This window comes from Eucyclogobius newberryi, unplaced genomic scaffold (genome assembly GCF_026437365.1).
Source record: "Eucyclogobius newberryi isolate DKJ021-1_F unplaced genomic scaffold, fEucNew1.0.hap1 SCAF_17, whole genome shotgun sequence".
NCBI classification, from domain to species: domain Eukaryota; kingdom Metazoa; phylum Chordata; class Actinopteri; order Gobiiformes; family Gobiidae; genus Eucyclogobius; species Eucyclogobius newberryi.
Window position 1 is genome coordinate 6,484,275 of NW_027315801.1, and position 24,643 is coordinate 6,508,917.

A 24,643-nucleotide genomic window follows, 5' to 3' on the forward strand; every position below is an offset into this window, starting at 1 on the left:
TAATGCCGTAAACGCTTTGCTAAGTTTAATGCCGTAAACGCTTTGCTAAGTTTAATGCTATAAACGCTTTTTTAAGTTTAATGCCGTAAACGCTTTGCTAAGTTTAACGCCGTAAACGTTTGCTAAGTTTAATGCCGTAAACCTTTGCTAAGTTTAATGCCGTAAACGCTTTGCTAAGTTTAATGCCGTAAACGCTTTGCTGAGTTTAATGCCGTAAACGCTTTGCTAAGTTTAACGCCGTAAACGTTTGCTAAGTTTAATGCCGTAAACGCTTTGCTAAGTTTAATGCTATAAACGCTTTTTTAAGTTTAATGCCGTAAACGCTTTGCTTAGTTTAACGCCGTAAACGTTTGCTAAGTTTAATGCCGTAAACCTTTGCTAAGTTTAATGCCGTAAACGCTTTGCTATGTTTAATGCCGTAAACACTATGCTAAGTTTAATGCCGTAAACCTTTGCTAAGTTTAATGTCGTAAACGCTTTGCTAAGTTTAACGCCGTAAACGCTTTGCCAAGTTTAATGCCGTAAACGTTTGCTAAGTTTAATGCTATAAACGCTTTGCTAAGTTTAATGCCGTAAACGCTTTGCTAAGTTTAATGCTATAAACGCTTTGCTAAGTTTAATGCCGTAAATGCTTTTCCAAGTTTAATGCTATAAACGCTTTGCTAAGTTTAATGCCGTAAACGCTTTGCTAAGTTTAATGCCGTAAACGCTTTGCTAAGTTTAATGCCGTAAACGCTTTGCTAAGTTTAATGCTATAAACGCTTTGCTAAGTTTAATGCCGTAAACGCTTTGCTAAGTTTAATGCCGTAAACGTTTGCTAAGTTTAATGCCATAAACGCTTTGCCAAGTTTAATGCTATAAACGCTTTGCTAAGTTTAATGCTATAAACGCTTTGCTAAGTTTAATGCTATAAACGCTTTGCTAAGTTTAATGCTATAAACGCTTTGCTAAGTTTAACGCCGTAAACGCTTTGGTAAGTTTAATGCCGTAAACGTTTGCTAAGTTTAATGCTATAAACGCTTTGCTAAGTCTAATGCCGTAAACGCTTTACTAAGTTTAATGCCGCAAACGCTTTGCTAAGTTTAATGCTATATATGCTTTGCTAAGTTTAATGCCGTAAACGCTTTGCTAAGTTTAATGCCGTAAACGTTTGCAAAGTTTAATGCTATAAACGCTTTGCTAAGTTTAATGCCGTAAACGCTTTGCTAAGTTTAATGCCGTAAACGTTTGCTAAGTTTAATGCTATAAACGCTTTGCTAAGTTTAATGCCGTAAACGCTTTGCTAAGTTTAATGCTATAAACGCTTTTTTAAGTTTAATGCCGTAAACGCTTTGCTAAGTTTAACGCCGTAAACGTTTGCAAAGTTTAATGCTATAAACGCTTTGCTAAGTTTAATGCCGTAAACGCTTTGCTAAGTTTAATGCCGTAAACGCTTTGCTGAGTTTAATGCCGTAAACGCTTTGCTAAGTTTAATGCCGTAAACGCTTTGCTAAGTTTAATGCTATAAACGCTTTTTTAAGTTTAATGCCGTAAACGCTTTGCTAAGTTTAACGCCGTAAACGTTTGCTAAGTTTAATGCCGTAAACCTTTGCTAAGTTTAATGCCGTAAACGCTTTGCTAAGTTTAATGCCGTAAACGCTTTGCTGAGTTTAATGCCGTAAACGCTTTGCTAAGTTTAACGCCGTAAACGTTTGCTAAGTTTAATGCCGTAAACGCTTTGCTAAGTTTAATGCTATATACGCTTTGCTAAGTTTAATGCCGTAAACGCTTTGCTAAGTTTAACGCCGTAAACGCTTTGCTAAGTTTAATGCTATAAACGCTTTGCTAAGTTTAATGCCGTAAACGCTTTGCTAAGTTTAATGCTATAAACGCTTTGCTAAGTTTAATGCTATAAACGCTTTGCTAAGTTTAATGCCGTAAACGCTTTGCTAAGTTTAATGCTATAAACGCTTTGCTAAGTTTAATGCCGTAAACGCTTTGCTAAGTTTAATGCCGTAAACGTTTGCTAAGTTTAATGCTATAAACGCTTTGCTAAGTTTAATGCCGTAAACGCTTTGCTAAGTTTAATGCCGTAAACGCTTTGCTAAGTTTAATGCTATAAACGCTTTGCTAAGTTTAACGCCGTAAACGCTTTGCTAAGTTTAATGCCGTAAACGTTTGCTAGGTTTAATGCTATAAACGCTTTGCTAAGTCTAATGCCGTAAACGCTTTACTAAGTTTAATGCCGTAAACGCTTTGCTAAGTTTAATGCTATATATGCTTTGCTAAGTTTAATGCCGTAAACGCTTTGCTAAGTTTAATGCCGTAAACGTTTGCTAAGTTTAATGCTATAAACGCTTTGCTAAGTTTAATGCCGTAAACGCTTTACTAAGTTTAATGCCGTAAACGTTTGCTAAGTTTAATGCTATAAACGCTTTGCTAAGTTTAATGCCGTAAACGCTTTGCTAAGTTTAATGCCGTAAACGCTTTGGTAAGTTTAATGCCGTAAACGTTTGCTACGTTTAATGCTATAAACGCTTTGCTAAGTTTAATGCTATAAACGCTTTGCTAAGTCTAATGCCGTAAACGCTTTACTAAGTTTAATGCCGTAAACGCTTTGCTAAGTTTAATGCTATATATGCTCTGCTAAGTTTAATGCCGTAAACGCTTTGCTAAGTTTAATGCCGTAAACGTTTGCAAAGTTTAATGCTATAAACGCTTTGCTAAGTTTAATGCCGTAAACGCTTTGCTAAGTTTAATGCCGTAAACGCTTTGCTGAGTTTAATGCCGTAAACGCTTTGCTAAGTTTAATGCCGTAAACGCTTTGCTAAGTTTAATGCTATAAACGCTTTTTTAAGTTTAATGCCGTAAACGCTTTGCTAAGTTTAACGCCGTAAACGTTTGCTAAGTTTAATGCCGTAAACCTTTGCTAAGTTTAATGCCGTAAACGCTTTGCTAAGTTTAATGCCGTAAACGCTTTGCTGAGTTTAATGCCGTAAACGCTTTGCTAAGTTTAACGCCGTAAACGTTTGCTAAGTTTAATGCCGTAAACGCTTTGCTAAGTTTAATGCTATAAACGCTTTTTTAAGTTTAATGCCGTAAACGCTTTGCTTAGTTTAACGCCGTAAACGTTTGCTAAGTTTAATGCCGTAAACCTTTGCTAAGTTTAATGCCGTAAACGCTTTGCTATGTTTAATGCCGTAAACACTATGCTAAGTTTAATGCCGTAAACCTTTGCTAAGTTTAATGTCGTAAACGCTTTGCTAAGTTTAACGCCGTAAACGCTTTGCCAAGTTTAATGCCGTAAACGTTTGCTAAGTTTAATGCTATAAACGCTTTGCTAAGTTTAATGCCGTAAACGCTTTGCTAAGTTTAATGCTATAAACGCTTTGCTAAGTTTAATGCCGTAAATGCTTTTCCAAGTTTAATGCTATAAACGCTTTGCTAAGTTTAATGCCGTAAACGCTTTGCTAAGTTTAATGCCGTAAACGCTTTGCTAAGTTTAATGCCGTAAACGCTTTGCTAAGTTTAATGCTATAAACGCTTTGCTAAGTTTAATGCCGTAAACGCTTTGCTAAGTTTAATGCCGTAAACGTTTGCTAAGTTTAATGCCATAAACGCTTTGCCAAGTTTAATGCTATAAACGCTTTGCTAAGTTTAATGCTATAAACGCTTTGCTAAGTTTAATGCTATAAACGCTTTGCTAAGTTTAATGCTATAAACGCTTTGCTAAGTTTAACGCCGTAAACGCTTTGGTAAGTTTAATGCCGTAAACGTTTGCTAAGTTTAATGCTATAAACGCTTTGCTAAGTCTAATGCCGTAAACGCTTTACTAAGTTTAATGCCGCAAACGCTTTGCTAAGTTTAATGCTATATATGCTTTGCTAAGTTTAATGCCGTAAACGCTTTGCTAAGTTTAATGCCGTAAACGTTTGCAAAGTTTAATGCTATAAACGCTTTGCTAAGTTTAATGCCGTAAACGCTTTGCTAAGTTTAATGCCGTAAACGTTTGCTAAGTTTAATGCTATAAACGCTTTGCTAAGTTTAATGCCGTAAACGCTTTGCTAAGTTTAATGCTATAAACGCTTTTTTAAGTTTAATGCCGTAAACGCTTTGCTAAGTTTAACGCCGTAAACGTTTGCAAAGTTTAATGCTATAAACGCTTTGCTAAGTTTAATGCCGTAAACGCTTTGCTAAGTTTAATGCCGTAAACGCTTTGCTGAGTTTAATGCCGTAAACGCTTTGCTAAGTTTAATGCCGTAAACGCTTTGCTAAGTTTAATGCTATAAACGCTTTTTTAAGTTTAATGCCGTAAACGCTTTGCTAAGTTTAACGCCGTAAACGTTTGCTAAGTTTAATGCCGTAAACCTTTGCTAAGTTTAATGCCGTAAACGCTTTGCTAAGTTTAATGCCGTAAACGCTTTGCTGAGTTTAATGCCGTAAACGCTTTGCTAAGTTTAACGCCGTAAACGTTTGCTAAGTTTAATGCCGTAAACGCTTTGCTAAGTTTAATGCTATAAACGCTTTTTTAAGTTTAATGCCGTAAACGCTTTGCTTAGTTTAACGCCGTAAACGTTTGCTAAGTTTAATGCCGTAAACCTTTGCTAAGTTTAATGCCGTAAACGCTTTGCTATGTTTAATGCCGTAAACACTATGCTAAGTTTAATGCCGTAAACCTTTGCTAAGTTTAATGTCGTAAACGCTTTGCTAAGTTTAACGCCGTAAACGCTTTGCCAAGTTTAATGCCGTAAACGTTTGCTAAGTTTAATGCTATAAACGCTTTGCTAAGTTTAATGCCGTAAACGCTTTGCTAAGTTTAATGCTATAAACGCTTTGCTAAGTTTAATGCCGTAAATGCTTTTCCAAGTTTAATGCTATAAACGCTTTGCTAAGTTTAATGCCGTAAACGCTTTGCTAAGTTTAATGCCGTAAACGCTTTGCTAAGTTTAATGCCGTAAACGCTTTGCTAAGTTTAATGCTATAAACGCTTTGCTAAGTTTAATGCCGTAAACGCTTTGCTAAGTTTAATGCCGTAAACGTTTGCTAAGTTTAATGCCATAAACGCTTTGCCAAGTTTAATGCTATAAACGCTTTGCTAAGTTTAATGCTATAAACGCTTTGCTAAGTTTAATGCTATAAACGCTTTGCTAAGTTTAATGCTATAAACGCTTTGCTAAGTTTAACGCCGTAAACGCTTTGGTAAGTTTAATGCCGTAAACGTTTGCTAAGTTTAATGCTATAAACGCTTTGCTAAGTCTAATGCCGTAAACGCTTTACTAAGTTTAATGCCGCAAACGCTTTGCTAAGTTTAATGCTATATATGCTTTGCTAAGTTTAATGCCGTAAACGCTTTGCTAAGTTTAATGCCGTAAACGTTTGCAAAGTTTAATGCTATAAACGCTTTGCTAAGTTTAATGCCGTAAACGCTTTGCTAAGTTTAATGCTGTAAACGTTTGCTAAGTTTAATGCTATAAACGCTTTGCTAAGTTTAATGCCGTAAACGCTTTGCTAAGTTTAATGCTATAAACGCTTTTTTAAGTTTAATGCCGTAAACGCTTTGCTAAGTTTAACGCCGTAAACGTTTGCTAAGTTTAATGCCGTAAACCTTTGCTAAGTTTAATGCCGTAAACGCTTTGCTATGTTTAATGCCGTAAACACTATGCTAAGTTTAATGCCGTAAACCTTTGCTAAGTTTAATGTCGTAAACGCTTTGCTAAGTTTAACGCCGTAAACGCTTTGCCAAGTTTAATGCCGTAAACGTTTGCTAAGTTTAATGCTATAAACGCTTTGCTAAGTTTAATGCCGTAAACGCTTTGCTAAGTTTAATGCTATAAACGCTTTGCTAAGTTTAATGCCGTAAATGCTTTTCCAAGTTTAATGCTATAAACGCTTTGCTAAGTTTAATGCCGTAAACGCTTTGCTAAGTTTAAATGCCGTAAACGCTTTGCTAAGTTTAATGCCGTAAACGCTTTGCTAAGTTTAATGCTATAAACGCTTTGCTAAGTTTAATGCCGTAAACGCTTTGCTAAGTTTAATGCCGTAAACGTTTGCTAAGTTTAATGCCATAAACGCTTTGCCAAGTTTAATGCTATAAACGCTTTGCTAAGTTTAATGCTATAAACGCTTTGCTAAGTTTAATGCTATAAACGCTTTGCTAAGTTTAATGCTATAAACGCTTTGCTAAGTTTAATGCCGTAAACGTTTGCTAAGTTTAATGCTATAAACGCTTTGCTAAGTTTAATGCCGTAATCGCTTTGCTAAGTTAAATGCCGTAAACGCTTTGCTGAGTTTAATGCCGTAAACGCTTTGCTAAGTTTAATGCTATAAACGCTTTTTTAAGTTTAATGCCGTAAACGCTTTGCTAAGTTTAATGCCGTAAACGCTTTGCTAAGTTTAATGCTGTAAACGCTTTGCTAAGTTTAATGTCTTAGACGCTTTGCTCAGTTTACTGCCATAAACGCTTTGCTAAGTTTAATGTCGTAAACGCTTTGCTAAGTTTAATGGCGTAAACGCTTTGCTAAGTTTAATGCCGTAAACGTTTGCTAAGTTTAATGCCGTAAACGCTTTGCTAAGTTTAATGCCGTAAACGCTTTGCTAAGTTTAATGCCGTAAACGTTTGCTAAGTTTAATGCCGTAAACGCTTTGCTAAGTTTAATGCCGTAAACGTTTGCAAAGTTTAATGCTATAAACGCTTTGCTAAGTTTAATGCCGTAAACGCTTTGCTAAGTTTAATGCCGTAAACGTTTGCTAAGTTTAATGCTATAAACGCTTTGCTAAGTTTAATGCCGTAAACGCTTTGCTAAGTTTAATGCTATAAACGCTTTTTTAAGTTTAATGCCGTAAACGCTTTGCTAAGTTTAACGCCGTAAACGTTTGCAAAGTTTAATGCTATAAACGCTTTGCTAAGTTTAATGCCGTAAACGCTTTGCTAAGTTTAATGCCGTAAACGCTTTGCTGAGTTTAATGCCGTAAACGCTTTGCTAAGTTTAATGCCGTAAACGCTTTGCTAAGTTTAATGCTATAAACGCTTTTTTAAGTTTAATGCCGTAAACGCTTTGCTAAGTTTAACGCCGTAAACGTTTGCTAAGTTTAATGCCGTAAACCTTTGCTAAGTTTAATGCCGTAAACGCTTTGCTAAGTTTAATGCCGTAAACGCTTTGCTGAGTTTAATGCCGTAAACGCTTTGCTAAGTTTAACGCCGTAAACGTTTGCTAAGTTTAATGCCGTAAACGCTTTGCTAAGTTTAATGCTATAAACGCTTTTTTAAGTTTAATGCCGTAAACGCTTTGCTTAGTTTAACGCCGTAAACGTTTGCTAAGTTTAATGCCGTAAACCTTTGCTAAGTTTAATGCCGTAAACGCTTTGCTATGTTTAATGCCGTAAACACTATGCTAAGTTTAATGCCGTAAACCTTTGCTAAGTTTAATGTCGTAAACGCTTTGCTAAGTTTAACGCCGTAAACGCTTTGCCAAGTTTAATGCCGTAAACGTTTGCTAAGTTTAATGCTATAAACGCTTTGCTAAGTTTAATGCCGTAAACGCTTTGCTAAGTTTAATGCTATAAACGCTTTGCTAAGTTTAATGCCGTAAATGCTTTTCCAAGTTTAATGCTATAAACGCTTTGCTAAGTTTAATGCCGTAAACGCTTTGCTAAGTTTAATGCCGTAAACGCTTTGCTAAGTTTAATGCCGTAAACGCTTTGCTAAGTTTAATGCTATAAACGCTTTGCTAAGTTTAATGCCGTAAACGCTTTGCTAAGTTTAATGCCGTAAACGTTTGCTAAGTTTAATGCCATAAACGCTTTGCCAAGTTTAATGCTATAAACGCTTTGCTAAGTTTAATGCTATAAACGCTTTGCTAAGTTTAATGCTATAAACGCTTTGCTAAGTTTAATGCTATAAACGCTTTGCTAAGTTTAACGCCGTAAACGCTTTGGTAAGTTTAATGCCGTAAACGTTTGCTAAGTTTAATGCTATAAACGCTTTGCTAAGTCTAATGCCGTAAACGCTTTACTAAGTTTAATGCCGCAAACGCTTTGCTAAGTTTAATGCTATATATGCTTTGCTAAGTTTAATGCCGTAAACGCTTTGCTAAGTTTAATGCCGTAAACGTTTGCAAAGTTTAATGCTATAAACGCTTTGCTAAGTTTAATGCCGTAAACGCTTTGCTAAGTTTAATGCTGTAAACGTTTGCTAAGTTTAATGCTATAAACGCTTTGCTAAGTTTAATGCCGTAAACGCTTTGCTAAGTTTAATGCTATAAACGCTTTTTTAAGTTTAATGCCGTAAACGCTTTGCTAAGTTTAACGCCGTAAACGTTTGCTAAGTTTAATGCCGTAAACCTTTGCTAAGTTTAATGCCGTAAACGCTTTGCTATGTTTAATGCCGTAAACACTATGCTAAGTTTAATGCCGTAAACCTTTGCTAAGTTTAATGTCGTAAACGCTTTGCTAAGTTTAACGCCGTAAACGCTTTGCCAAGTTTAATGCCGTAAACGTTTGCTAAGTTTAATGCTATAAACGCTTTGCTAAGTTTAATGCCGTAAACGCTTTGCTAAGTTTAATGCTATAAACGCTTTGCTAAGTTTAATGCCGTAAATGCTTTTCCAAGTTTAATGCTATAAACGCTTTGCTAAGTTTAATGCCGTAAACGCTTTGCTAAGTTTAAATGCCGTAAACGCTTTGCTAAGTTTAATGCCGTAAACGCTTTGCTAAGTTTAATGCTATAAACGCTTTGCTAAGTTTAATGCCGTAAACGCTTTGCTAAGTTTAATGCCGTAAACGTTTGCTAAGTTTAATGCCATAAACGCTTTGCCAAGTTTAATGCTATAAACGCTTTGCTAAGTTTAATGCTATAAACGCTTTGCTAAGTTTAATGCTATAAACGCTTTGCTAAGTTTAATGCTATAAACGCTTTGCTAAGTTTAATGCCGTAAACGTTTGCTAAGTTTAATGCTATAAACGCTTTGCTAAGTTTAATGCCGTAATCGCTTTGCTAAGTTAAATGCCGTAAACGCTTTGCTGAGTTTAATGCCGTAAACGCTTTGCTAAGTTTAATGCTATAAACGCTTTTTTAAGTTTAATGCCGTAAACGCTTTGCTAAGTTTAATGCCGTAAACGCTTTGCTAAGTTTAATGCTGTAAACGCTTTGCTAAGTTTAATGTCTTAGACGCTTTGCTCAGTTTACTGCCATAAACGCTTTGCTAAGTTTAATGTCGTAAACGCTTTGCTAAGTTTAATGGCGTAAACGCTTTGCTAAGTTTAATGCCGTAAACGTTTGCTAAGTTTAATGCCGTAAACGCTTTGCTAAGTTTAATGCCGTAAACGCTTTGCTAAGTTTAATGCCGTAAACGTTTGCTAAGTTTAATGCCATAAATGCTTTGCCAAGTTTAATGCTATAAACGCTTTGCTAAGTTTAATGCTATAAACGCTTTGCTAAGTTTAATGCTATAAACGCTTTGCTAAGTTTAATGCTATAAACGCTTTGCTAAGTTTAACGCCGTAAACGCTTTGGTAAGTTTAATGCCGTAAACGTTTGCTAAGTTTAATGCTATAAACGCTTTGCTAAGTCTAATGCCGTAAACGCTTTACTAAGTTTAATGCCGCAAACGCTTTGCTAAGTTTAATGCTATATATGCTTTGCTAAGTTTAATGCCGTAAACGCTTTGCTAAGTTTAATGCCGTAAACGTTTGCAAAGTTTAATGCTATAAACGCTTTGCTAAGTTTAATGCCGTAAACGCTTTGCTAAGTTTAATGCCGTAAACGCTTTGCTGAGTTTAATGCCGTAAACGCTTTGCTAAGTTTAACGCCGTAAACGTTTGCTAAGTTTAATGCCGTAAACGCTTTGCTAAGTTTAATGCTATAAACGCTTTTTTAAGTTTAATGCCGTAAACGCTTTGCTAAGTTTAACGCCGTAAACGTTTGCTAAGTTTAATGCCGTAAACGCTTTGCTATGTTTAATGCCGTAAACACTATGCTAAGTTTAATGCCGTAAACCTTTGCTAAGTTTAATGTCGTAAACGCTTTGCTAAGTTTAACGCCGTAAACGCTTTGCCAAGTTTAATGCCGTAAACGTTTGCTAAGTTTAATGCTATAAACGCTTTGCTAAGTTTAATGCCGTAAACGCTTTGCTAAGTTTAATGCTATAAACGCTTTGCTAAGTTTAATGCCGTAAATGCTTTTCCAAGTTTAATGCTATAAACGCTTTGCTAAGTTTAATGCCGTAAACGCTTTGCTAAGTTTAAATGCCGTAAACGCTTTGCTAAGTTTAATGCCGTAAACGCTTTGCTAAGTTTAATGCTATAAACGCTTTGCTAAGTTTAATGCCGTAAACGCTTTGCTAAGTTTAATGCCGTAAACGTTTGCTAAGTTTAATGCCATAAACGCTTTGCCAAGTTTAATGCTATAAACGCTTTGCTAAGTTTAATGCTATAAACGCTTTGCTAAGTTTAATGCTATAAACGCTTTGCTAAGTTTAATGCTATAAACGCTTTGCTAAGTTTAATGCCGTAAACGTTTGCTAAGTTTAATGCTATAAACGCTTTGCTAAGTTTAATGCCGTAATCGCTTTGCTAAGTTAAATGCCGTAAACGCTTTGCTGAGTTTAATGCCGTAAACGCTTTGCTAAGTTTAATGCTATAAACGCTTTTTTAAGTTTAATGCCGTAAACGCTTTGCTAAGTTTAATGCCGTAAACCTTTGCTAAGTTTAATGCCGTAAACGTTTGCTAAGTTTAACGCCGTAAACGTTTGCTAAGTTTAATGTCTTAAACGCTTTGCTCAGTTTAATGCCGTAAACGCTTTGCTAAGTTTAATGCTATAAACGCTTTGCTAAGTTTAATGCCTTAAACGCTTTACTAAGTTTAATGCCGTAAACGCTTTGCTAAGTTTAATGCTATAAACGCTTTGCTAAGTTTAATGCCGTAAACGCTTTGCTAAGTTTAATGCCGTAAACGCTTTGCTAAGTTTAACGCTGTAAACGCTTTGCTAAGTTTAATGTCTTAGACGCTTTGCTCAGTTTACTGCCATAAACGCTTTGCTAAGTTTAATGTCGTAAACGCTTTGCTAAGTTTAATGGCGTAAACGCTTTGCTAAGTTTAATGCCGTAAACGTTTGCTAAGTTTAATGCCGTAAACGCTTTGCTAAGTTTAATGCCGTAAACGCTTTGCTAAGTTTAATGCCATAAACGTTTGCTAAGTTTAATGCCATAAATGCTTTGCCAAGTTTAATGCTATAAACGCTTTGCTAAGTTTAATGCTATAAACGCTTTGCTAAGTTTAATGCTATAAACGCTTTGCTAAGTTTAATGCTATAAACGCTTTGCTAAGTTTAACGCCGTAAACGCTTTGGTAAGTTTAATGCCGTAAACGTTTGCTAAGTTTAATGCTATAAACGCTTTGCTAAGTCTAATGCCGTAAACGCTTTACTAAGTTTAATGCCGTAAACGCTTTGCTAAGTTTAATGCTATATATGCTTTGCTAAGTTTAATGCCGTAAACGCTTTGCTAAGTTTAATGCCGTAAACGTTTGCAAAGTTTAATGCTATAAACGCTTTGCTAAGTTTATTGCCGTAAACGCTTTGCTAAGTTTAATGCCGTAAACGCTTTGCTGAGTTTAATGCCGTAAACGCTTTGCTAAGTTTAACGCCGTAAACGTTTGCTAAGTTTAATGCCGTAAACGCTTTGCTAAGTTTAATGCTATAAACGCTTTTTTAAGTTTAATGCCGTAAACGCTTTGCTAAGTTTAAAGCCGTAAACGTTTGCTAAGTTTAATGCCGTAAACCTTTGCTAAGTTTAATGCCGTAAACGCTTTGCTATGTTTAATGCCGTAAACACTATGCTAAGTTTAATGCCGTAAACCTTTGCTAAGTTTAATGTCGTAAACGCTTTGCTAAGTTTAACGCCGTAAACGCTTTGCCAAGTTTAATGCCGTAAACGCTTTGCTAAGTTTAATGCCGTAAACGTTTGCTAAGTTTAATGCCATAAACGCTTTGCCAAGTTTAATGCTATAAACGCTTTGCTAAGTTTAATGCTATAAACGCTTTGCTAAGTTTAATGCTATAAACGCTTTGCTAAGTTTAATGCTATAAACGCTTTGCTAAGTTTAATGCCGTAAACGTTTGCTAAGTTTAATGCTATAAACGCTTTGCTAAGTTTAATGCCGTAATCGCTTTGCTAAGTTTAATGCCGTAAACGCTTTGCTGAGTTTAATGCCGTAAACGCTTTGCTAAGTTTAATGCTATAAACGCTTTTTTAAGTTTAATGCCGTAAACGCTTTGCTAAGTTTAATGCCGTAAACCTTTGCTAAGTTTAATGCCGTAAACGTTTGCTAAGTTTAACGCCGTAAACGTTTGCTAAGTTTAATGTCTTAAACGCTTTGCTCAGTTTAATGCCGTAAACGCTTTGCTAAGTTTAATGCTATAAACGCTTTGCTAAGTTTAATGCCGTAAACGCTTTACTAAGTTTAATGCCGTAAACGCTTTGCTAAGTTTAATGCTATAAACGCTTTGCTAAGTTTAATGCCGTAAACGCTTTGCTAAGTTTAATGCCGTAAACGCTTTGCTAAGTTTAATGCTGTAAACGCTTTGCTAAGTTTAATGTCTTAGACGCTTTGCTCAGTTTACTGCCATAAACGCTTTGCTAAGTTTAATGTCGTAAACGCTTTGCTAAGTTTAATGGCGTAAACGCTTTGCTAAGTTTAATGCCGTAAACGTTTGCTAAGTTTAATGCTATAAACGCTTTGCTAAGTTTAATGCCGTAAACGCTTTGCTAAGTTTAATGCCGTAAACGTTTGCTAAGTTTAATGCTATAAACTCTTTGCTAAGTTTAATGCCGTAAACGCTTTGCTAAGTTTAATGCTATAAACGCTTTGCTAAGTTTAATGCCGTAAACGCTTTGCTAAGTTTAATGCCGTAAACGCTTTGCTAAGTTTAATGCTATAAACGCTTTGCTAAGTCTAATGCCGTAAACGCTTTACTAAGTTTAATGCCGTAAACGCTTTGCTAAGTTTAATGCTATATACGCTTTGCTAAGTTTAATGCCGTAAACGCTTTGCTAAGTTTAATGCCGTAAACGCTTTGCTAAGTTTAATGCTATAAACGCTTTGCTAAGTTTAATGCCGTAAACGCTTTGCTAAGTTTAATGCTATAAACGCTTTGCTAAGTTTAATGCTATAAACGCTTTGCTAAGTTTAATGCCGTAAACGCTTTGCTAAGTTTAATGCTATAAACGCTTTGCTAAGTTTAATGCCGTAAACGCTTTGCTAAGTTTAATGCCGTAAACGTTTGCTAAGTTTAATGCTATAAACGCTTTGCTAAGTTTAATGCCGTAAACGCTTTGCTAAGTTTAATGCCGTAAACGCTTTGCTAAGTTTAATGCTATAAACGCTTTGCTAAGTTTAACGCCGTAAACGCTTTGCTAAGTTTAATGCCGTAAACGTTTGCTAAGTTTAATGCTATAAACGCTTTGCTAAGTCTAATGCCGTAAACGCTTTACTAAGTTTAATGCCGTAAACGCTTTGCTAAGTTTAATGCTATATATGCTTTGCTAAGTTTAATGCCGTAAACGCTTTGCTAAGTTTAATGCCGTAAACGTTTGCTAAGTTTAATGCTATAAACGCTTTGCTAAGTTTAATGCCGTAAACGCTTTACTAAGTTTAATGCCGTAAACGTTTGCTAAGTTTAATGCTATAAACGCTTTGCTAAGTTTAATGCCGTAAACGCTTTGCTAAGTTTAATGCCGTAAACGCTTTGGTAAGTTTAATGCCGTAAACGTTTGCTACGTTTAATGCTATAAACGCTTTGCTAAGTTTAATGCTATAAACGCTTTGCTAAGTCTAATGCCGTAAACGCTTTACTAAGTTTAATGCCGTAAACGCTTTGCTAAGTTTAATGCTATATATGCTCTGCTAAGTTTAATGCCGTAAACGCTTTGCTAAGTTTAATGCCGTAAACGTTTGCAAAGTTTAATGCTATAAACGCTTTGCTAAGTTTAATGCCGTAAACGCTTTGCTAAGTTTAATGCCGTAAACGCTTTGCTGAGTTTAATGCCGTAAACGCTTTGCTAAGTTTAACGCCGTAAACGTTTGCTAAGTTTAATGCCGTAAACGCTTTGCTAAGTTTAATGCTATAAACGCTTTTTTAAGTTTAATGCCGTAAACGCTTTGCTAAGTTTAACGCCGTAAACGTTTGCTAAGTTTAATGCCGTAAACCTTTGCTAAGTTTAATGCCGTAAACGCTTTGCTAAGTTTAATGCCGTAAACGCTTTGCTGAGTTTAATGCCGTAAACGCTTTGCTAAGTTTAACGCCGTAAACGTTTGCTAAGTTTAATGCCGTAAACGCTTTGCTAAGTTTAATGCTATAAACGCTTTTTTAAGTTTAATGCCGTAAACGCTTTGCTTAGTTTAACGCCGTAAACGTTTGCTAAGTTTAATGCCGTAAACCTTTGCTAAGTTTAATGCCGTAAATGTTTGCTAAGTTTAATGCTATAAACGCTTTGCTAAGTTTAATGCCGTAAACACTATGCTAAGTTTAATGCCGTAAACCTTTGCTAAGTTTAATGTCGTAAACGCTTTGCTAAGTTTAACGCCGTAAACGCTTTGCCAAGTTTAATGCCGTAAACGTTTGCTAAGTTTAATGCTATAAACGCTTTGCTAAGTTTAATGCCGTAAACGCTTTGCTAAGTTTAATGCTATAAACGCTTTGCTAAGTTTAATGCCGTAAATGCTTTTCCAAGTTTAATGCTATAAACGCTTTGCTAAGTTTAATGCCGTAAACGCTTTGCTAAGTTTAATGCCGTAAACGCTTTGCTAAGTTTAATGCCGTAAACGCTTTGCTAAGTTTAATGCTATAAACGCTTTGCTAAGTTTAATGCCGTAAACGCTTTGCTAAGTTTAATGCCGTAAACGTTTGCTAAGTTTAATGCCATAAATGCTTTGCCAAGTTTAATGCTATAAACGCTTTGCTAAGTTTAATGCTATAAACGCTTTGCTAAGTTTAATGCTATAAACGCTTTGCTAAGTTTAATGCTATAAACGCTTTGCTAAGTTTAACGCCGTAAACGCTTTGGTAAGTTTAATGCCCTAAACGTTTGCTAAGTTTAATGCTATAAACGCTTTGCTAAGTCTAATGCCGTAAACGCTTTACTAAGTTTAATGCCGTAAACGCTTTGCTAAGTTTAATGCTATATATGCTTTGCTAAGTTTAATGCCGTAAACGCTTTGCTAAGTTTAATGCCGTAAACGTTTGCAAAGTTTAATGCTATAAACGCTTTGCTAAGTTTAATGCCGTAAACGCTTTGCTAAGTTTAATGCCGTAAACGCTTTGCTGAGTTTAATGCCGTAAACGCTTTGCTAAGTTTAACGCCGTAAACGTTTGCTAAGTTTAATGCCGTAAACGCTTTGCTAAGTTTAATGCTATAAACGCTTTTTTAAGTTTAATGCCGTAAACGCTTTGCTAAGTTTAACGCCGTAAACGTTTGCTAAGTTTAATGCCGTAAACCTTTGCTAAGTTTAATGCCGTAAACGCTTTGCTATGTTTAATGCCGTAAACACTATGCTAAGTTTAATGCCGTAAACCTTTGCTAAGTTTAATGTCGTAAACGCTTTGCTAAGTTTAACGCCGTAAACGCTTTGCCAAGTTTAATGCCGTAAACGTTTGCTAAGTTTAATGCTATAAACGCTTTGCTAAGTTTAATGCCGTAAACGCTTTGCTAAGTTTAATGCTATAAACGCTTTGCTAAGTTTAATTCCGTAAATGCTTTTCCAAGTTTAATGCTATAAACGCTTTGCTAAGTTTAATGCCGTAAACGCTTTGCTAAGTTTAATGCCGTAAACGCTTTGCTAAGTTTAATGCTATAAACGCTTTGCTAAGTTTAATGCCGTAAACGCTTTGCTAAGTTTAATGCCGTAAACGTTTGCTAAGTTTAATGCCATAAACGCTTTGCCAAGTTTAATGCTATAAACGCTTTGCTAAGTTTAATGCTATAAACGCTTTGCTAAGTTTAATGCTATAAACGCTTTGCTAAGTTTAATGCTATAAACGCTTTGCTAAGTTTAATGCCGTAAACGTTTGCTAAGTTTAATGCTATAAACGCTTTGCTAAGTTTAATGCCGTAATCGCTTTGCTAAGTTTAATGCCGTAAACGCTTTGCTGAGTTTAATGCCGTAAACGCTTTGCTAAGTTTAATGCTATAAACGCTTTTTTAAGTTTAATGCCGTAAACGCTTTGCTAAGTTTAATGCCGTAAACCTTTGCTAAGTTTAATGCCGTAAACGTTTGCTAAGTTTAACGCCGTAAACGTTTGCTAAGTTCAATGTCTTAAACGCTTTGCTCAGTTTAATGCCGTAAACGCTTTGCTAAGTTTAATGCTATAAACGCTTTGTTAAGTTTAATGCCGTAAACGCTTTACTAAGTTTAATGCCGTAAACGCTTTGCTAAGTTTAATGCTATAAACGCTTTGCTAAGTTTAATGCCGTAAACGCTTTGCTAAGTTTAATGCCGTAAACGCTTTGCAAAGTTTAATGCTGTAAACGCTTTGCTAAGTTTAATGTCTTAGACGCTTTGCTCAGTTTACTGCCATAAACGCTTTGCTAAGTTTAATGTCGTAAACGCTTTGCTAAGTTTAATGCCGTAAACGCTTTGCTAAGTTTAATGCCGTAAACGTTTGCTAAGTTTAATGCTATAAACTCTTTGCTAAGTTTAATGCCGTAAACGTTTGCTAAGTTTAATGCTATAAACGCTTTGCTAAGTTTAATGCCGTAAACGCTTTGCTAAGTTTAATGCTATAAACGCTTTGCTAAGTTTAATGCCGTAAATGCTTTTCCAAGTTTAATGCTATAAACGCTTTGCTAAGTTTAATGCCGTAAACGCTTTGCTAAGTTTAATGCCGTAAACGCTTTGCTAAGTTTAATGCTATAAACGCTTTGCTAAGTTTAATGCCGTAAACGCTTTGCTAAGTTTAATGCCGTAAACGTTTGCTAAGTTTAATGCCATAAACGCTTTGCCAAGTTTAATGCTATAAACGCTTTGCTAAGTTTAATGCTATAAACGCTTTGCTAAGTTTAATGCTATAAACGCTTTGCTAAGTTTAATGCTATAAACGCTTTGCTAAGTTTAATGCCGTAAACGTTTGCTAAGTTTAATGCTATAAACGCTTTGCTAAGTTTAATGCCGTAATCGCTTTGCTAAGTTTAATGCCGTAAACGCTTTGCTGAGTTTAATGCCGTAAACGCTTTGCTAAGTTTAATGCTATAAACGCTTTTTTAAGTTTAATGCCGTAAACGCTTTGCTAAGTTTAATGCCGTAAACCTTTGCTAAGTTTAATGCCGTAAACGTTTGCTAAGTTTAACGCCGTAAACGTTTGCTAAGTTTAATGTCTTAAACGCTTTGCTCAGTTTAATGCCGTAAACGCTTTGCTAAGTTTAATGCTATAAACGCTTTGCTAAGTTTAATGCCGTAAACGCTTTACTAAGTTTAATGCCGTAAACGCTTTACTAAGTTTAATGCCGTAAACGCTTTGCTAAGTTTAATGCTATAAACGCTTTGCTAAGTTTAATGCCGTAAACGCTTTGCTAAGTTTAATGCCGTAAACGCTTTGCTAAGTTTAATGTCGTAAACGCTTTGCTAAGTTTAATGGCGTAAACGCTTTGCTAAGTTTAATGCCGTAAACGTTTGCTAAGTTTAATGCTATAAACGCTTTGCTAAGTTTAATGCCGTAAACGCTTTGCTAAGTTTAATGCCGTAAACGTTTGCTAAGTTTAATGCTATAAACTCTTTGCTAAGTTTAATGCCGTAAACGCTTTGCTAAGTTTAATGCTATAAACGCTTTGCTAAGTTTAATGCCGTAAACGCTTTGCTAAGTTTAATGCCGTAAACGCTTTGCTAAGTTTAATGCTATAAACGCTTTGCTAAGTCTAATGCCGTAAACGCTTTACTAAGTTTAATGCCGTAAACGCTTTGCTAAGTTTAATGCTATATACGCTTTGCTAAGTTTAATGCCGTAAACGCTTTGCTAAGTTTAATGCCGTAAACGCTTTGCTAAGTTTAATGCTATAAACGCTTTGCTAAGTTTAATGCCGTAAACGCTTTGCTAAGTTTAATGCTATAAACGCTTTGCTAAGTTTAATGCTATAAACGCTTTGCTAAGTTTAATGCCGTAAACGCTTTGCTAAGTTTAATGCTGTAAACGCTTTGCTAAGTTTAATGCCGTAAACGCTTTGCTAAGTTTAATGCCGTAAACGTTTGCTAAGTTTAATGCTATAAACGCTTTGCTAAGTTTAATGCCGTAAACGCTTTGCTAAGTTTAATGCCGTAAACGCTTTGCTAAGTTTAATGCTATAAACGCTTTGCTAAGTTTAACGCCGTAAACGCTTTGCTAAGTTTAATGCCGTAAACGTTTGCTAAGTTTAATGCTATAAACGCTTTGCTAAGTCTAATGCCGTAAACGCTTTACTAAGTTTAATGCCGTAAACGCTTTGCTAAGTTTAATGCTATATATGCTTTGCTAAGTTTAATGCCGTAAACGCTTTGCTAAGTTTAATGCCGTAAACGTTTGCTAAGTTTAATGCTATAAACGCTTTGCTAAGTTTAATGCCGTAAACGCTTTACTAAGTTTAATGCCGTAAACGTTTGCTAAGTTTAATGCTATAAACGCTTTGCTAAGTTTAATGCCGTAAACGCTTTGCTAAGTTTAATGCCGTAAACGCTTTGCTAAGTTTAATGCTATAAACGCTTTGCTAAGTTTAACGCCGTAAACGCTTTGGTAAGTTTAATGCCGTAAACGTTTACTAAGTTTAATGCTATAAACGCTTTGCTAAGTTTAATGCTATAAACGCTTTGCTAAGTCTAATGCCGTAAACGCTTTACTAAGTTTAATGCCGTAAACGTTTGCTAGGTTTAATGCTATAAACGCTTTGCTAAGTCTAATGCCGTAAACGCTTTACTAAGTTTAATGCCGTAAACGCTTTGCTAAGTTTAATGCTATATATGCTTTGCTAAGTTTAATGCCGTAAACGCTTTGCTAAGTTTAATGCCGTAAACGTTTGCTAAGTTTAATGCTATAAACGCTTTGCTAAGTTTAATGCCGTAAACGCTTTACTAAGTTTAATGCCGTAAACGTTTGCTAAGTTTAATGCTATAAACGCTTTGCTAAGTTTAATGCCGTAAACGCTTTGCTAAGTTTAATGCCGTAAACGCTTTGGTAAGTTTAATGCCGTAAACGTTTGCTACGTTTAATGCTATAAACGCTTTGCTAAGTTTAATGCTATAAACGCTTTGCTAAGTCTAATGCCGTAAACGCTTTACTAAGTTTAATGCCGTAAACGCTTTGCTAAGTTTAATGCTATATATGCTCTGCTAAGTTTAATGCCGTAAACGCTTTGCTAAGTTTAATGCCGTAAACGTTTGCAAAGTTTAATGCTATAAACGCTTTGCTAAGTTTAATGCCGTAAACGCTTTGCTAAGTTTAATGCCGTAAACGCTTTGCTGAGTTTAATGCCGTAAACGCTTTGCTAAGTTTAACGCCGTAAACGTTTGCTAAGTTTAATGCCGTAAACGCTTTGCTAAGTTTAATGCCGTAAACGCTTTGCTAAGTTTAATGCCATAAACGTTTGCTAAGTTTAATGCCATAAATGCTTTGCCAAGTTTAATGCTATAAACGCTTTGCTAAGTTTAATGCTATAAACGCTTTGCTAAGTTTAATGCTATAAACGCTTTGCTAAGTTTAATGCTATAAACGCTTTGCTAAGTTTAACGCCGTAAACGCTTTGGTAAGTTTAATGCCGTAAACGTTTGCTAAGTTTAATGCTATAAACGCTTTGCTAAGTCTAATGCCGTAAACGCTTTACTAAGTTTAATGCCGTAAACGCTTTGCTAAGTTTAATGCTATATATGCTTTGCTAAGTTTAATGCCGTAAACGCTTTGCTAAGTTTAATGCCGTAAACGTTTGCAAAGTTTAATGCTATAAACGCTTTGCTAAGTTTATTGCCGTAAACGCTTTGCTAAGTTTAATGCCGTAAACGCTTTGCTGAGTTTAATGCCGTAAACGCTTTGCTAAGTTTAACGCCGTAAACGTTTGCTAAGTTTAATGCCGTAAACGCTTTGCTAAGTTTAATGCTATAAACGCTTTTTTAAGTTTAATGCCGTAAACGCTTTGCTAAGTTTAAAGCCGTAAACGTTTGCTAAGTTTAATGCCGTAAACCTTTGCTAAGTTTAATGCCGTAAACGCTTTGCTATGTTTAATGCCGTAAACACTATGCTAAGTTTAATGCCGTAAACCTTTGCTAAGTTTAATGTCGTAAACGCTTTGCTAAGTTTAACGCCGTAAACGCTTTGCCAAGTTTAATGCCGTAAACGCTTTGCTAAGTTTAATGCCGTAAACGTTTGCTAAGTTTAATGCCATAAACGCTTTGCCAAGTTTAATGCTATAAACGCTTTGCTAAGTTTAATGCTATAAACGCTTTGCTAAGTTTAATGCTATAAACGCTTTGCTAAGTTTAATGCTATAAACGCTTTGCTAAGTTTAATGCCGTAAACGTTTGCTAAGTTTAATGCTATAAACGCTTTGCTAAGTTTAATGCCGTAATCGCTTTGCTAAGTTTAATGCCGTAAACGCTTTGCTGAGTTTAATGCCGTAAACGCTTTGCTAAGTTTAATGCTATAAACGCTTTTTTAAGTTTAATGCCGTAAACGCTTTGCTAAGTTTAATGCCGTAAACCTTTGCTAAGTTTAATGCCGTAAACGTTTGCTAAGTTTAACGCCGTAAACGTTTGCTAAGTTTAATGTCTTAAACGCTTTGCTCAGTTTAATGCCGTAAACGCTTTGCTAAGTTTAATGCTATAAACGCTTTGCTAAGTTTAATGCCGTAAACGCTTTACTAAGTTTAATGCCGTAAACGCTTTGCTAAGTTTAATGCTATAAACGCTTTGCTAAGTTTAATGCCGTAAACGCTTTGCTAAGTTTAATGCCGTAAACGCTTTGCTAAGTTTAATGCTGTAAACGCTTTGCTAAGTTTAATGTCTTAGACGCTTTGCTCAGTTTACTGCCATAAACGCTTTGCTAAGTTTAATGTCGTAAACGCTTTGCTAAGTTTAATGGCGTAAACGCTTTGCTAAGTTTAATGCCGTAAACGTTTGCTAAGTTTAATGCTATAAACGCTTTGCTAAGTTTAATGCCGTAAACGCTTTGCTAAGTTTAATGCCGTAAACGTTTGCTAAGTTTAATGCTATAAACTCTTTGCTAAGTTTAATGCCGTAAACGCTTTGCTAAGTTTAATGCTATAAACGCTTTGCTAAGTTTAATGCCGTAAACGCTTTGCTAAGTTTAATGCCGTAAACGCTTTGCTAAGTTTAATGCTATAAACGCTTTGCTAAGTCTAATGCCGTAAACGCTTTACTAAGTTTAATGCCGTAAACGCTTTGCTAAGTTTAATGCTATATACGCTTTGCTAAGTTTAATGCCGTAAACGCTTTGCTAAGTTTAATGCCGTAAACGCTTTGCTAAGTTTAATGCTATAAACGCTTTGCTAAGTTTAATGCCGTAAACGCTTTGCTAAGTTTAATGCTATAAACGCTTTGCTAAGTTTAATGCTATAAACGCTTTGCTAAGTTTAATGCCGTAAACGCTTTGCTAAGTTTAATGCTATAAACGCTTTGCTAAGTTTAATGCCGTAAACGCTTTGCTAAGTTTAATGCCGTAAACGTTTGCTAAGTTTAATGCTATAAACGCTTTGCTAAGTTTAATGCCGTAAACGCTTTGCTAAGTTTAATGCCGTAAACGCTTTGCTAAGTTTAATGCTATAAACGCTTTGCTAAGTTTAACGCCGTAAACGCTTTGCTAAGTTTAATGCCGTAAACGTTTGCTAAGTTTAATGCTATAAACGCTTTGCTAAGTCTAATGCCGTAAACGCTTTACTAAGTTTAATGCCGTAAACGCTTTGCTAAGTTTAATGCTATATATGCTTTGCTAAGTTTAATGCCGTAAACGCTTTGCTAAGTTTAATGCCGTAAACGTTTGCTAAGTTTAATGCTATAAACGCTTTGCTAAGTTTAATGCCGTAAACGCTTTACTAAGTTTAATGCCGTAAACGTTTGCTAAGTTTAATGCTATAAACGCTTTGCTAAGTTTAATGCCGTAAACGCTTTGCTAAGTTTAATGCCGTAAACGCTTTGGTAAGTTTAATGCCGTAAACGTTTGCTACGTTTAATGCTATAAACGCTTTGCTAAGTTTAATGCTATAAACGCTTTGCTAAGTCTAATGCCGTAAACGCTTTACTAAGTTTAATGCCGTAAACGCTTTGCTAAGTTTAATGCTATATATGCTCTGCTAAGTTTAATGCCGTAAACGCTTTGCTAAGTTTAATGCCGTAAACGTTTGCAAAGTTTAATGCTATAAACGCTTTGCTAAGTTTAATGCCGTAAACGCTTTGCTAAGTTTAATGCCGTAAACGCTTTGCTGAGTTTAATGCCGTAAACGCTTTGCTAAGTTTAACGCCGTAAACGTTTGCTAAGTTTAATGCCGTAAACGCTTTGCTAAGTTTAATGCTATAAACGCTTTTTTAAGTTTAATGCCGTAAACGCTTTGCTAAGTTTAACGCCGTAAACGTTTGCTAAGTTTAATGCCGTAAACCTTTGCTAAGTTTAATGCCGTAAACGCTTTGCTAAGTTTAATGCCGTAAACGCTTTGCTGAGTTTAATGCCGTAAACGCTTTGCTAAGTTTAACGCCGTAAACGTTTGCTAAGTTTAATGCCGTAAACGCTTTGCTAAGTTTAATGCTATAAACGCTTTTTTAAGTTTAATGCCGTAAACGCTTTGCTTAGTTTAACGCCGTAAACGTTTGCTAAGTTTAATGCCGTAAACCTTTGCTAAGTTTAATGCCGTAAATGTTTGCTAAGTTTAATGCTATAAACGCTTTGCTAAGTTTAATGCCGTAAACACTATGCTAAGTTTAATGCCGTAAACCTTTGCTAAGTTTAATGTCGTAAACGCTTTGCTAAGTTTAACGCCGTAAACGCTTTGCCAAGTTTAATGCCGTAAACGTTTGCTAAGTTTAATGCTATAAACGCTTTGCTAAGTTTAATGCCGTAAACGCTTTGCTAAGTTTAATGCTATAAACGCTTTGCTAAGTTTAATGCCGTAAATGCTTTTCCAAGTTTAATGCTATAAACGCTTTGCTAAGTTTAATGCCGTAAACGCTTTGCTAAGTTTAATGCCGTAAACGCTTTGCTAAGTTTAATGCCGTAAACGCTTTGCTAAGTTTAATGCTATAAACGCTTTGCTAAGTTTAATGCCGTAAACGCTTTGCTAAGTTTAATGCCGTAAACGTTTGCTAAGTTTAATGCCATAAATGCTTTGCCAAGTTTAATGCTATAAACGCTTTGCTAAGTTTAATGCTATAAACGCTTTGCTAAGTTTAATGCTATAAACGCTTTGCTAAGTTTAATGCTATAAACGCTTTGCTAAGTTTAACGCCGTAAACGCTTTGGTAAGTTTAATGCCGTAAACGTTTGCTAAGTTTAATGCTATAAACGCTTTGCTAAGTCTAATGCCGTAAACGCTTTACTAAGTTTAATGCCGTAAACGCTTTGCTAAGTTTAATGCTATATATGCTTTGCTAAGTTTAATGCCGTAAACGCTTTGCTAAGTTTAATGCCGTAAACGTTTGCAAAGTTTAATGCTATAAACGCTTTGCTAAGTTTAATGCCGTAAACGCTTTGCTAAGTTTAATGCCGTAAACGCTTTGCTGAGTTTAATGCCGTAAACGCTTTGCTAAGTTTAACGCCGTAAACGTTTGCTAAGTTTAATGCCGTAAACGCTTTGCTAAGTTTAATGCTATAAACGCTTTTTTAAGTTTAATGCCGTAAACGCTTTGCTAAGTTTAACGCCGTAAACGTTTGCTAAGTTTAATGCCGTAAACCTTTGCTAAGTTTAATGCCGTAAACGCTTTGCTATGTTTAATGCCGTAAACACTATGCTAAGTTTAATGCCGTAAACCTTTGCTAAGTTTAATGTCGTAAACGCTTTGCTAAGTTTAACGCCGTAAACGCTTTGCCAAGTTTAATGCCGTAAACGTTTGCTAAGTTTAATGCTATAAACGCTTTGCTAAGTTTAATGCCGTAAACGCTTTGCTAAGTTTAATGCTATAAACGCTTTGCTAAGTTTAATTCCGTAAATGCTTTTCCAAGTTTAATGCTATAAACGCTTTGCTAAGTTTAATGCCGTAAACGCTTTGCTAAGTTTAATGCCGTAAAAGCTTTGCTAAGTTTAATGCTATAAACGCTTTGCTAAGTTTAATGCCGTAAACGCTTTGCTAAGTTTAATGCCGTAAACGTTTGCTAAGTTTAATGCCATAAACGCTTTGCCAAGTTTAATGCTATAAACGCTTTGCTAAGTTTAATGCTATAAACGCTTTGCTAAGTTTAATGCTATAAACGCTTTGCTAAGTTTAATGCTATAAACGCTTTGCTAAGTTTAATGCCGTAAACGTTTGCTAAGTTTAATGCTATAAACGCTTTGCTAAGTTTAATGCCGTAATCGCTTTGCTAAGTTTAATGCCGTAAACGCTTTGCTGAGTTTAATGCCGTAAACGCTTTGCTAAGTTTAATGCTATAAACGCTTTTTTTAAGTTTAATGCCGTAAACGCTTTGCTAAGTTTAATGCCGTAAACCTTTGCTAA